Source organism: Schistocerca piceifrons, chromosome 2 (assembly GCF_021461385.2).
Source record: "Schistocerca piceifrons isolate TAMUIC-IGC-003096 chromosome 2, iqSchPice1.1, whole genome shotgun sequence".
In the NCBI taxonomy this organism is placed as follows: Eukaryota; Metazoa; Arthropoda; class Insecta; order Orthoptera; family Acrididae; genus Schistocerca; species Schistocerca piceifrons.
The window spans coordinates 448,925,857-448,941,562 of NC_060139.1; the positions used below are offsets into that span (position 1 = coordinate 448,925,857).

The 15,706-nt window shown below is 44.3% G+C and overlaps 1 protein-coding gene across 1 annotated transcript in view; it reads right to left on the bottom strand.

The window, feature by feature from the left end:
• The window catches only part of LOC124777047 (SET domain-containing protein SmydA-8-like), a 267,705-nt gene that overhangs the window by 104,214 nt on the left and 147,785 nt on the right, over nt 1-15,706 (bottom strand). The window lies entirely within an intron of this gene.

The window sequence follows — 15,706 nt, forward strand, 5'->3', positions numbered from 1 at the left end:
ATCGATGTTGTCGCCAGTGGTCGGCGGAAGGTGCACGTGCCCGTCGACCTGGGACCGGACCGCAGCGACGCACGGATGGACGCCAAGACCGTAGGATCCTACGCAGTGCCGTAGGGGACCGCACCACCACTTGCCAGCAAATTAGGGACACTGTTGCTCCTTGGGTATCGGCGAGGACCATTCGCAACCGTCTCCATGAAGCTGGGCTACGGTCCCGCACACCGTTAGGCCGTCTTCCGCTCACGCCCCAACATCATGCAGCCCGCCTCCAGTGGTGTCGCGACAGGCGTGAATGGAGGGACGAATGGAGACGTGTCGTCTTCAGCGATGAGAGTCGCTTCTGCCTTGGTGCCAATGATGGTCGTATGCGTGTTTGGCGCCGTGCAGGTGAGCGCCACAATCAGGACTGCATACGACCGAGGCACACAGGGCCAACACCTGGCATCATGGTGTGGGGAGCGATCTCCTACACTGGCCGTACACCACTGGTGATCGTCGAGGGGACACTGAATAGTGCACGGTACATCCAAACCGTCATCGAACCCATCGTTCTACCATTCCTAGACCGGCAAGGGAACTTGCTGTTCCAACAGGACAATGCACGTCCGCATGTATCCCGTGCCACCCAACGTGCTCTAGAAGGTGTAAGTCAACTACCCTGGCCAGCAAGATCTCCGGATCTGTCCCCCATTGAGCATGTTTGGGACTGGATGAAGCGTCGTCTCACGCGGTCTGCACGTCCAGCACGAACGCTGGTCCAACTGAGGCGCCAGGTGGAAATGGCATGGCAAGCCGTTCCACAGGACTACATCCAGCATCTCTACGATCGTCTCCATGGGAGAATAGCAGCCTGCATTGCTGCGAAAGGTGGATATACACTGTACTAGTGCCGACATTGTGCATGCTCTGTTGCCTGTGTCTATGTGCCTGTGGTTCTGTCAATGTGATCATGTGATGTATCTGACCCCAGGAATGTGTCAACAAAGTTTCCCCTTCCTGGGACAATGAATTCACGGTGTTCTTATTTCAATTTCCAGGAGTGTATATTCACTAAGATGCAAAGCTGGTACTTTTTGCCGATGATACAAGTATAGCTATCACACTCGACAGACAGGAATTAACTAGTGAAAATGTAAACGATGTTTTTTAGAAAATCATTAAGTGGTTCTCTGCAAATGGGCTCTCATTAAACTTTCACAAAACACAGCACATACAGCTCCACACAGTAAATGGAATGACGCTGTTAATAAATATAGACATCAATCAGAAATTGGTAGCTAAGGTAGAATATTCAAAATTTCTAGGCATATGCATTGATGAGGGGTTGAACAGGAAAAAAACACACTGAGGATCTGCTGAAACGTTTGAGTTCAGCTACTTATGCTATTAGGGTCATTGCAAATTTTGGCGATATACATCTGAGTAAATTAGCTTACCACGCCTATTTTCATTCTCTGCTTTCGAATGGCATCATATTCTGAGGTAACTCATCATTGAGTAAAAGAGTGTTCATTGCACAAAAGCGTGTAATCAGAATAATTGCTGGAGCTGATCCAAGATCATCCTGCAGACACTTATTTAAAGAGCTAGAGATCTTCACTGTAGCCTCACAATATATATATTCACTTATGAAATTCTTTTATTAACAATCCGACCGAATTCAAAAGTAATAGCAGTGAACATGGCTACAACACTAGGAGAAAGGATGATCCTCACTACCCAAGGTTAAATCTAACTTTGGCTCAGGAGTGGGTAAATTATGCTGCCACAAAAGTCTTTGGTCACTTACCTAATAGCATCAAAAGTCTGACAGATAGCCATATAGCATTTAAAAGGAAATTAAAAGAATTTCTTAATGGCAACTCCTTCTACTCATTAGAAGAATTTTTGGATATAGTAAGTGGGTAATTTCCCAACCTCCACAAAGAAAAAAAAATTATTGAGTGTCATGTAATATTTTGTCTAATGCAATATCTTGTATAGACACCTTTTATTAACCTGACACGTTCCACATCATTGCGAAATGTCGTATTCATAATCTATCGAACAAGTACTAATCTAATCTACGATTTACGTAAACGATCTGGTTGATGGTATTGACAGCGGCCTTAGACTGTTTGCCGACGATGCTGTAGTCTACAGGAAAGTAGTATCACACGAAAGTTGTGAACAAATCAATGAGGATTTGTAGAAAATAAATGCGTGGTGTAATGACTGTCAGTTATCTGTCAATATTAGTAAGTGTAACCTACTGCGTATAACAAGGCGAAAATCCCCATTAATGTATGAGTACAAAATAAATTATAAGTCTTTGGAAGCGGTAACATCAGTCAAGTATCTGGGTGTGACTTCGAAATGATCTCAAATGGAATGATCAGATTACACAATTAACGGGTAAGGCGAACTCTAGATTGCGGTTTATTGGTAGAATCCTGAAGCGATGCAGTCCTTCAACAAAGGAAATAGCTTACAATACGTTATTTCGTCCAGCCTTATTGTTCGTCTGTATGGGACCCTTACCAGTTGAGTCTCATCCAAGAGATTGAGAAGGTCCAGAGAAGAGCGGCAAGATTCATGACTGGTACATTTAGCCATCACGAGAGCGTCGCTAAACAGAAGGGGCTGCTCACTAAATTCCGAAGTACCGTGTTCACCGAGGATGTAGAGCATGTATTATTACCACCAACTTTCAAATCGCGTAATGATCATCATTCAAAGATAAGCGAAATTAGAGCTCGTACTGAGGCGTTCAGACAGTCGTTTTTCCCTCGCGCGATCCGCGAGTGGAACAGAGGGGGGAGGGGGTGGGGGGAATATGACTTCGGCGCGAATTGTGCCCTCCACCACACACCGCTTGGTGGCTAACAGAGTATATATGTAGATGTAGACGTAGAAGGTGCGGCAGCTTGACCTGTATGGACTCATCAAGTCGTTCGAAGTCCCCTGCAGAAATACTGAGCCATGCTCACAGCCGACCACAATTGCAGGATTTTATGCACGAACTGACCTCTCGATTATGTCCCATAAATGTTCGAAGAGATTCACGTCATGAGATCTGGGCGGGCAAATTATGAGCTCGCAATGTCCAGAATGTTCTTCAAACCATTCCCCAAAAATTGTGTCCCAGTGAAATCGCGCATTGTCAGCCATAGAACTTCCATTGTTGTTTGGGAGCATGAAGTCCACGAATGGCTGCAAATGGTGTCCAAGTAGTTCAGCTGGACCAGAGGACTCGGCCCATTCCACTTAAACACAGCATAAACCATTACGGAGCCACCACCAGCTTGTACAGTGTCTTGTTGACAACTTGGGGTCCATGGCTTCGTGGAGTCTGCGCCACACTCGAACCCCACCATCAGCTCTTACCAACTGCAATTGGGACTCATGTGATCAGGCCACTGTTTTCCTGTTGTCTAGCGTCTAGCCAATGGGATCACGAACCCAGGAGAGGCGATGTCGCGCTGTTAGCAAAGGCACTCGCGTAGTTCATTTGCTGCCATACCCCGTTAAAGTCAAGTTTCGCTGCACTGTCCTAACGAATACGTTCGTCGTACGTCCACATTGATTAATGCGGTTATTTCACGAATTGTTGCTTTTCTGTTAGCACTGACAACTCTACGCAGACGCCGCTGCTCTCGGTCGTTAAGTGAAGGCCGTCCACCACTGTGTTGTCCGTGGTGAGAGGTAATGCCTGATATTTGGTATTCTCGGCACACTCTTCACACTGTGGATCTCGGAATACTGAATTCCCTAACGATTTCCGAAATGGAATGTTGCATGGTCTAGTTACAACTACAATTCCGCTTTCAAAGTCTGTTAATTCTCGTCGTGCGTCGATAATCACGTCGGAAACCTTTTTATATGAATGACCTGAGTACAAATGACAGCTCTTATACCACGTGTGCGTGATGCTGAGGCCATCTGTATATGGGCACATCGCTATCCCATGAGTTTCGTCACCTTGGTGTAGATTAACTGGAAACTGGCACACCAAACCTTTGCTCCCCTCCAGGTGAATCAATTGTTACAAATACTGTTCATGAGCAACCTCCAATTTTGGGAACAGTGCAAAGGATGGTGTGGGTCGAATACCAATACTAACCCATGGTTGTAGACGACTATCACATAGACTATTAAATTATGTAATTACAGATTTAGTCAAGTGTGAGAGAGATTGATGTCATGCGTACGTTGTAAATTCGTTTAAATAGTCAGTACATCTGTATAGTGAAACGTATCCTGTACCACCATTGTTTTTCATTTTCATTAATTCTTACGATGAAATAATTGATCTGTTATAGAACCATGTCCTAAATATGTACCTAACGTCAAACAATATGAACGCATATTGGTTGTAATTGAAAGACAGTATAGACGAGATATGTCAAAGATAAATTGTAAACTTCATTCAACTTTCTGTAAAACAATAGATTCGGAAGCGAGGACTTCCTATTCTTAATACAGTTCAGATGTTCCCTAGGAGCCTAAAGGGAGTATACGTGATTGAGCTATGTAATTTATCTCATTTATTGCATATGTCGTACTGATAGTAAGTTTGTCTCCATTGTTTGTAGAAACCTTTCAATAAATATATTTTAATTTTATTGTATGAGTTTTATGTTGCAGATGACGTGTCAGGAATTGTGCACACATCGTTTGAAGTCAGAACGACTGATAGCTTTTCGCGTCGTGTCTTTTAAATACTACATTCGAACCTGTATATTCTTTACTACGAAGTCAAAAGTAATACTTATCACCACTTTTTACTTGGAAGCCAGTTTAACACTTTCACGATTAAATATCCTGTCAAACAACGATGATGGTCTAGTACAACAGCCACCAGTGCCTGATACATTAAAACAAAGACAATAAGAGATGGCCTGCAAGAAACAATGAAATTGGTAAAATACAACAAGATAACTGATTACTTATTGATGCGTGTTATAATAATTACCGCTTCGTACCATCACATTTGTGACGTATTTTTCCCGAGGCAAATCTTTATTCATGCATTGCATAGTTTTTGCTCGATTTAATTATTTTTCTAACTTTATCTGCCAGGAAGGAAGGGTACGTTACAGTAGCTGCAATATCGGATAAAAAGTATCTGAAAACGCCTTTGTAATGTGGAATTCACCACTAAATATCACGAGAGGTGGACATGCCAGTATAAAAGGAAACGGGGAGTACTGTGCTGCCAATATACAAGCAGTAATATCAGAATGGTTTGGATAGGAGAACTCAGTGACTTCGAATGTGGACTGGCCGTTGGACGTCACCAGGGTTACAAAGCCATCAGAGACATTACAACCCTTATCAAGCTGTCCAAGTCGACTTGTGGTGATGTGGAGACGCGAAGGAACAGCTGCAGCTAAACCATTACCAGGCCCTACTTTCTGACGGGCAGGAACCGTCGAGCAGTGCGTAGGGTGATAGTAAAAAATTACATGAAACCAGCGAAAGGAATCACTCCTGAGTTCCATAGGGCTACCAGCAGTCCCACTACCACAACATGCGTAGGGAGTTCAAAGGAATAATCTCATAAGCCATACTTTTCTTTAGTCAGTGCAGGCGATGCTTGAAGTGGTGAACGGAAACGGGTTATTCAGAGAGATTAATCACGCTATACCCTGTCGCATTCCGATGGCAGGTTTTGGCTTTGGCGAATGTCTCGATGCCATTACCTGCCATCATGTGTAGGGAAATCCGTGAGGAAGGGAAGAGGTGGTGTTACGGAGTTTAGGTGTTTTTCGCAGTTACCTTGCAGTCCCCTCAAAGCGGTTATAACAAGGTCAAATACGGTGGGATATGGACAAATGTCACAGAATTATGTACTGCATACACTGGAGGATGATTGTTACTGTTACCATGAAAATGCACAAAATAATATTTCATCTGCGGCGCAATGGTTTGTGAGCAATATCATTCCTGAAATGGACTGGTAAGTCCAGAGTCTCGCCTGAACCCAATCGAACACCTTTGGGATGAGAACGTCGACTTCATTCCAGACACCAGCGTCCAACAACATTACCTTATTTGATTTCGTCTCTTGAGGAAGAATGGGCTGTCAGTCTAAAAAAAATGGCTCTGAGCACTATGAGACTTAACATCTACGGTCATCAGTCCCCTAGAACTTAGAACTACTTAAACATAACTAACCTAAGGACATCACACAACACCCAGTCATCACGAGGCAGAGAAAATCCATGACCCCGCCGTGAATCGAACCCGGGAACCCGGGCGCGGGAAGCGAGAACGCTACCGCACGACCACGAGCTGCTGACCTGTTTTGCCTTGAAATATTTTATTTATAGATGATTTCTGTATGCGCAATACTTTGTAAGCTAGCGTGCCAGGCAGTCTGTTGGAGTTTCTTGCTTTGTTCTTTTGTGTGAATTCAGATGCCCGTCACTGTGGTCCCATCACGGCCATGTGCCTCGTAAATGATTAGGAATTTGGTATTTCCGTAGCATTTTGCAGAGTAATTCGTCTTTGTAAAATTGAGAGTCTTCGCAACACCTTTTGTCGTACCAAGTTCTAGTTAATGAGCCCTGAATTACTAAGGTTTTCTCTCATGCTGCGGAGGAATTTCTAGTTGGTTGAGTCAGTTTCGATATGATGCCAGTTGATTAGCGGTGGGAAAGGGTAACCCTTGCGTCACTGATGCGTGTTAGTGTGTTGGGAACGACTGAACCTGTAAATGTTTGTTTGACTGACTCGTTACCTGTATGTTATGTTATTAATATTGTTTCTGCTATTGTTTGTACCATTTCTGAATATATCCGCTATAATTCTTTAAATGTACGCAAACTTCCACCATTAGATCCTATATTCCTGAATATTTTGTCCTGGCTTCCATCGTATTCCGTGGGTAATGAACAAGAGTGCAATTATCTAAAGGCAATCTGGGTCTAAACCCGGACCGTGAGAACAATACGATCATATTCTTCCTTTTCTTTGCCGCGCGGGTTTAGTCGAGCAGTCTGAGGCGCTGCAGTCATGGACTGTGCGGCTAGTCCCGGCGGAGGTTCGAGTCCTCCCTCGGGCATGGGTGTGTGTGTTTGTGCTTAGGATAATTTAGGTTAAGTAGTGTGTAAGCTTAGGGACTGATGACCTTGGCAGTTAAGTCCCATAAGATTTCACACACATTTGAACATTTTTTCCTTTTCTTTGATCCAGTTAATATGTAGTGAAACCAATATACACTGTCCAGTCACATTAATGTGACCACGCTGAGTGACCACCTTTTGTCCCGCGAACCGCTGCGCGATGTGCAGTAAGATAGTCGGAGAGGTTCCGGGAGGCACTGACAGGGATGTGGAGCCATGGTGAATCCAGTGCTGTGACCAGCTGAGGTAGGTTCATCGGCTGTGGAACCATGGCGTTAACAAGTCGATCAAGGTGGTCCCACAGTTTCTCGACTGGGCTTACATCCGGGGAGTTTGGTGACCAGAGGACTACGATACACTCATTCTGGTGCTCTTCGCACCATGCACGCCCACTGCGAGTTCTGTGAAACGCTGCATTTTCCTTCTAGTAGACGTCTTTGTGCCGAGGAAACGCAAACTGCATGTAGGGGTGGATATGGCCCCCAAGCATAGATGCATAATTGTGTTGAACCATTGTGCCTTCAGAAAGGCGCCATCACCCAGGGAATGCCACAAAAACATTCCCCAGACGATAATGCTCTCTCCTCCGGCCTGGACACTTTGCTCTCAGATATCTTGCTCCATACGCGCTAACTGCTGTCTCCCTAACAGAGCACACAACGTAACTTATCTGAGAAGGCCACGTGTCGCAACTCAGTGGAGGTCCATTTCCGGTACTGAAGTGCAAATTCCAGCCTTCGTCGTCGATGAACAGCAGTCAGCATGGTTGCATGAAGCAAGCACCTGCTGCGAAGGTCCATACGCAGCGACGTTCGCTGAACGATCATTGAGGAGACAGTGTTGGTAGCCCCTTGGTTCACCTGAGCGGTCAGTCGCTCAACAGTTGCACATCTACTCGCCCGTGCACATTTCCGCAGACGTCGTTCACCTCTGTCATCAATGGCTCGTGATGCACCAAAGTTGCCTCGGTGCTGGTTTCGGCTAGCGACATTTTGCCACGCGTGGTATACTTTAACCACGATGGCACGCGAATAGTTTACAAATATAGCCGTTTCAGATAAGCTTCCATCCTTGGGCAGAAAGCCTATGATCATGTCCTATTGGACGTCAGATAAATTGTTCTATTTCCGCGTTTAGAGAACGACCGCTCTGTTCTCCACTTCTCTCCGACACTAGTGATGCCACCTTCCTCCTGTGAATTGTTCTTGCACTTTGACATCGAACATAGGTGGTGGTGAAATTAATGCGACTTTATCGTGTATATTGCACGTCTTCATAACATGTCGTGTATGTCCACAGTTCGACCCTTTACGTTAAAATGGATGTTCTTTTTCAAAATTAAGTCACTATTTTGGCAGAAAAGTCAGAAATGTTATTGAGGTTCTCATGTAATTTTGCAAAAACAGACATAATGTCTTATGGGATAACAGCAATCAGTGATTTTATAATGTTACTTAAAATCTTGATTGCAAATTTTTTATTATTCATATGACCGGTTCCGGTTCATTCAGAACCATCTTCAGATCTGGTATTTCAGTTACAGGAGTAACCCGTCCAAATCCAGCAACTTTCACATGCTACGTCACATGTAAGAATTTCAAATAGAGAATCTGCAGATTGAACAACACAAAATCTGAGAATCGACTTGATTAGGGCCAAACTAGTCCTCTGCACGATTACATCTTACAGGATACATCACACCAGCACTTCTCTTTTAGGCTTCTGTTCTGATATAAAGCACGCAGTGAGCAACGTTACAGGTGAGTGGTAAATCGTTCTCTAATCCGCCACAGTGCTGTTAAGATTTTTGAAATGTGGTTAAGTACAGAACTGTACAAAGTACATACATCAAAAAAAGTTTTCCATCACCTCGGTTCCAAGAGTTCCGGAACCTCTACAGAAAATTGGAATAGCGAACGACATAACCATCATTTCCGCCATTTTTATTGCTCATGAAAACCACACATTGCATGTTGTACCACCATACAGCGAGACCTTCAGAGGTGGTGGTCCCGACTGCTGTACACATTCAGTACCTCTAATACCCAGCAGCACGTCCTCTTCCATTGATACATGACTGCATTCGTCGTGGCATACTATCCACAAGTTCATTAAGAGAGTGTTGATCCAGATTGTCCCACTCCTCAACGGCGATTCGATGTAAATCCTTCAGAATCGTTGGCGGGTCACGCCATCCATAAACAGCCCTTTGCAGTCTATCCCATGCATGTTCGATAGCGTTCATTTCTGGAGGACATGATTGCCACTCTAGTCAAGCGATGTCGAATCTTGTAGGAAGTCATTCACAAGATGTGCACGATGTGGGCGCGAATTGTCGTCCATGAAGACGAATGCCTCCCCAATATGCTGTCGTTATGGTTGCACTATCGGTCGGAGGATGGCATTCACGTATCGTACAGCTGCTACAGCGCCTTCCATGACCAACAGCGGCGTCCGTCCGTCCCACATTCTGCCACCCCAAAAAGGCAGGGAACCTCCACCTTGCTGCACTCGGTGGACAGTGTGTGTAAGGCGTTCAGCCTGACCGGGTTGCCTCCAAACACGTCTCCGATGATTGTCTGGTTGAAGGAATGTGCGACACTCATCGGTGAAGAGCCCGTGATGCCAATCCTGAGCGGTCCATTCGGTATGTTGTTGAGCCCATCTGTGCTGCGCTGCATGGTCTCGTGGCTGCAAAGACGGACCTCGCCATGGACGTCAGGAGTGAAGTTGCCCATCATGCAGCCTATTGCACACAGTTTGAGTCGTACTACGACATCCAGCGTCTGCACGAAAAGCATTATTCAGCATGGTAGCATTGCTATCAGGATTCCTCCGAGCCAAAATCCGTAGGTAGCGGTCATCCACTGAAGTAGTAGCCATTGGGCAGCCCGAGCAAGGAATGTCATCGGCGGTTCCTGTGTCTCTGTATCTCCTCCATGTCCAAACAACATCGCTTTGGTTCACTCCGAGACGCCTGGACACTTCCCTTGTTAGAACCCTTCCTGGTACAAAGTAATAATGAGGACGCGATTTTGACCGTCTAGGCATGGTTGAACTACTGACAACACGAGCCGTGTACCTCCTTCCTGGTGGAATGAGTGGAACTGATTGACTATCTGACCCCCTCCGTCTAATTGGCGCTGCTCATCCATGGTTGTTTACATCTTTGAGCGGGTTTAGTAACATCTCTGAGCAGTCAAAGGGACTGTGTCTCTGATACAATATCCAGAGTCAACGTCTATCTTCAGGAGTTCTGGAAGCAGGGGTGATGCAAAACGTTTTCTGATGTGTGTATATTTGTGTAGTCAGAAACGTTATTCGGTGCGGGTTTTTCGTTAACGAATAGTAAAGTAATTCCGTTACGAGTGACGGTTTTCTCTTTTGTGCATTTCAGCACGTCGTACTGATTGAAATTTTGGTGGATGCAATACTTTTTTGTTGTGCTTAAAAATTTCCTCTTTAGTCATATGCAGTATTAATCTTGATAGGATACAGCTGAATGCTGAAGGAATTTAAAGGATTTAAATAACCAGTATGAGTCACATTCAGTTTTATAAAATAATATCTAACTTTCAAGCTCGCCTCACTTACTGTCGGATAGGGTATAGTCCAATGTCGCTTCACTTTCTGCTCCGGCGGCAGGACCATCCAGTGTGTAGTCCTTGTCGCATAGAAATTTCAGTGCGCCACAATTTAATTGTATTTTTTATATGTACATTCACATAAGACGGAAGAAGTTAGTTTAACAACTGATCTGTCGCCCGTTTTAGCAGGAAACGAGATGGCAGTCTGGTTTGCTCCTTGTCATCAATGTGGCTGGCTCATCCTCGTTTTATGTAAGCGATCACATTGTAGTGAGTTGCTTTTTTACCCTTTATCCCATCGTTCAATTAGAATTTTGATAACACATTTTAACAATGACTAAGTTAAAAATTTTACAGTCTTCATGGTTTGTGGGTAATTGTGACTTGAAATGGGAGGTATTGTTAATTACATGACATTACATGTCACACATTTTTAGATTTTGCTGTTTTACCATATTCGTCTTGGAGTACTTTACCAATGGAGCTAATAAACTAGTTGTTGAGCGTCCTAATTGCAAAAACACAAGCACGCACGCACACGCACACGCACACGCACACGCACACACACACACACACACACACACACGCACACGCACACACAAACGCACTCACAAAAACCCGCGCCCGCGCACGCACATGCATGCATGCACAAACACTCGTACGAAGAAGAATAAGTTTTACTTGCCAATCCCGGAAGTTGTCTCTGACAATGTTGTGGCGTGTGACGTTATATGTACGCAGAGTGGGTTGGAACAGGATACTGACAGTGTTTCTTCTGATTCTGTATTACTTTTTCGAACGTACAGCGCGGCTGCATGATACTTGCTCTTCGCAAAGCCTTGGCAGACATCCTCAACTTGAAAATGGCACCTGTATCTTTTATTAAAGACGCCTACGACCGTTTACATGTGCAAATATTACAACAAAATTTCTGATTGTTGGTTAACTTTAAGTTGAAAGTTTGAGTAACTTAACTGGAATGGTAACGGAAATAAGACGTTGCTGTGAGACAAAGAATGTTATGTAACAACATCATTTTATTTAATAAAATCATGAAAATAAATCCTTGACCACTCACTTTACTTAATGGTACGGTTATATGGAATGCTGGCCTGTCATCAGTGATACAAAAAAAAAAAAAGAAAAGCAATTTTATGCAACCTGACTATATGTCCTAACTAAGATGACTATAGGAGCCATCACACAGAGCGTCTATACTCAGCAGAGTCTCAGCAGGGAATCTTAACCGTCTCTCCTCGTCCGGGGTCCACACACGGTGGCCGCAGGGTCTCAGAGAGTCTGCACAGCGGCTATCTGCCAACCTAACGGGGCCTGGCAACGCGCGGGGAACTTATGTCTCTCTGATCCAGTGCAGTCGCACTCTACTTGATACAATGGTTGGCTAAACTGCATTTCCACATTCACAGAACCCACAGCAGACAGCCCACGCATACGTCAGCAGACGACCTGCATTCACATTTCCAAACTATGCTGAGAGTGATAATATAACATAATTCCGGATTAAAATTCCCTGAGTGTCGGAAGTCCACCCAGGTGTGTTTTGAGCATGTCACTCTGGTAACAAGCCGTGTAGCGGCTCACACGGGGCCGTTTTATTACACGATAACAGGGGGATCTGTAGCGTAATCCTATTACACGGTGACAGGGGGATCTATAGCGTAGTCCGATTGCTAAGTTAGGTTACTTTCCCGTTGTTTACCTAAATCGCTTAAAGCTAATGCCAGTATGGTTCCAGTGAAAGGGTTTGGTAAACGAGTTACTTCCCCAATGCGAGCATGTACTCCAGTTACGTCGTCGTCGACGTGACGTTAAACCCTGAAGTTCTTTTGTTTCTTCTGCAGAGCGCAATGGCGGTACGGCGTCAGTGACAAAGTTGTTTAGGGACTGATGATGTGGTCGCTAAAGCTCTTGCTCGCTACGCGCAGACTATAAGTCGCACAGAGAAAATGAACAGGACCATTTTGCAGGAAATTTAATGTTGTTTAATGTTATACTGTGATACAGTCTCGTTGGAGCCACGGTTTTCCAGTTATTCAAGGAAAACAAAATCAGTTTTGTACGCTTTTCTTGAATAATTCGGAAACTGCGGCCTCTAGCGCAAATCTATCACAGTGCAATTTTAAGCACGTTATATTTCGTACGGAAAGGTTCTGTTCATTTTTTCTTTGGGGGATATAGTTCGTGTGTAGTGAGAGAGAGAGTTTGAAAATCTTGTTTGGGGTACCCGAAGGCATTGCGGGTTGCATAAAACCCATAGCTAGGGGCAGCTGAATCCCCCCGTATTGGCCTCCTGTAACTTCTCAAAAATAGGCAGATAATTCAATGTTTTGTGGGAATTACATAATGAAAGTATTTCTGTTTCGTACACTGAATGGCAACTCTCTTTAAGTGTCGATAGTAGCAAGTTAATGTCCATAATAAAGAGAAAGAGGCTGCTGAATGCGTATGTGCATCCACAGTGCGACAACATTTTAAAGTGCTAATGCAGTCACATCACACCATTGCAGGGTCTATTCACGGAGAATAAGAAACAGGAACGAAGTAGAAATTAGAAAAACATTGAATGATGCCCGTAAAAAAGATTGATCAAACAGGCGGTTACGTCGTAATACGATACCTTCTCCCACATGAGAATAGCTGTTCAATGGTACAGTCGTGGACAAAACGAGCGAGACCCCTCGCCTTTTCGTTATGCTGATCAGCACAGCTTTAACGTCTGCTACACAGCATAACAGGCAAGGCGACGAAGTGCTACCAACATACTATGCACAGGCGTGAAACTGAAAAACTATCCTAAATTTGTCAGACTGTTTAGAGTCATGTGTAAGACTATATTAATGCTGATTAGTGTGTTAACCACAACACCTAAATATAAGATATAAATGAAAGAAGAAACGCTAATTAGTACGAACTGTACTAATAAAAATGAATTTCAGCTTATCGAGATAACATAACTGTTTTAGTAACACAAAGTAACCCAGATCGTTACGAATTAGCAAAATATTATGCGCATTCGGCCGCAAAATGGTCTGTGTCAACGTTCAGACCAGTCATACTGGATTACCGTTGCTGACTTACCAGGGAGCAAATTTAGCAATGCGTGAAGATTCATAATGAAATTCAGTTAAAGATCATTCAGTGCCACAGTTAAGTCAGTTCAATTACTGACAGAAGCGGAAAAACGTAGGCAGTAACAAGTATAAAATTCTACAAGAGTTTCATATCGACATCCACAAGGCGCCGGTAAGGAATAAAACGTATTGGGGGCGCTAGAATTTCTCAAAATTCCTTTACTGATAGTCTATCTGTCTCCATCGAGATTAGAACCGAAAACTAACCAGACCTCCCTTGAAGTAGCAAACACCTTTCACTACGCTAGCAGACAACCCAGGCAAACAGCCCTCTGTTATTACCCCAGACCTGAATAAGCCGGCAATTTCGCAATGAAAATGGGAAAATGATCAGCAGTTTCTGTTGCATAGAGCTTTATGGACTCAAAAACATGAATTGTCTACCTTTATGTCACCAGTTATGTGACAATCATTCGGGATGTTTATCGAAATAACAAAAAACTTTATTAGCGAGTAAATTTAGTAGGATAATTCTGCACCACCTCAGGAAATAAACGGCGACGTAGCTGCCAAACGCATTCTACAATGTTTAGAATTCTCCATTAGACGTGCCACAGCCAGCAAACATTCATTAGCCGAAGTTTTCCTGAAGGTAGCTAGCAATGGGAATGCTCGCACATCTAAAACGTGGTGGCATTCATAGTGGGATCTGAATTACCACGTGTATAGGCAAATGGATTTTATTTGCATTTCTGTAAACGAAGGGCAAAGGCCTTGCCACAGTGGATACACCGGTTCGCGTGAGATCACCGAAGTTAAGCGCTGTCGGGCGTGGCCGGCACTTGGACGGGTGACCATCCAGCCGCCATGCGCTGTTGCCATTTTTCGGGGTACACTCAGCCTCGTGATGCTAATTGAGGAGCTACTCGACCGAATAGTAGCGGCTTCGGTCAAAGAAAACCATCATAACGTCCGGGAGAGCGGTGTGCCGACCACACGCCCCTCCTATCCGCATCCTCATCTGAGGGTGATACAGCGGTCGCATGGTCCCGATGGGCCACTTGTGGCCTGAAGATGGAGTGCTGTGCTGCTTTTTTCTGTAAACGTGATTTGGATCGGAAGCGTAGCAACGATTAATATGCTGATGTATCGACTGCAACTGGAACATGTCGAATAAAGAGTAGCGGGTGTTATTTATGCGGCCCTCATCTTCAGTAACTGTGGTAGCTATTTTCGTTGTTAGGATTTCGTCACGTAAATCGGTAAAAATGGAACCTCACTAGTCTCACTTTCTTGACCATTTGTCTACCCAACTCTTTTACCTCGAGTACGGGTGGACATAAGAAGCGGAAATGTATCGCACTTCCTGCGGTATACGGTCCCTTGGTGGTGTAGAAAAGTGAGCTATGTCAACGTAATCTAAAGATACGGCCGTTTATGTAAAGAAAATTTACGCGAAAGGTCAAAAAATGGCTCTAAGAACTATGCCACCAAACTGCTTAGGTCATCAGTCCCCTAGACCTAGAACTACATCAACCTACCTAATCTAACACACATCCTTGCCCAGGGGAGGATTCGAACAGACGGCGCAAGGACCCGCACGGTCCGCGATGTGACGCCGTTGATCGCACGGCTAACCCGCGCCGAAAGCTGTTGATATGATCTGGTGTTACTAGAAAGTTATTCACTTCTGGTGAATGATTTTCTGAGCAGTCCACTTAAGAAAGAATAACTAAAATACAGGGTGTTACAAAAAGGTACGGCCAAACTTTCAGGAAACATTCCTCACACACAAATAAAGAAAAGCTGTTACGTGGACATGTGTCCGGAAACGCTTACTTTCCATGTTACAGCTCATTTTAGTTTCGTTAGTATGTACTGTACTTCCTCGATTCACCGCCAGTTGGCCCAATTGAAG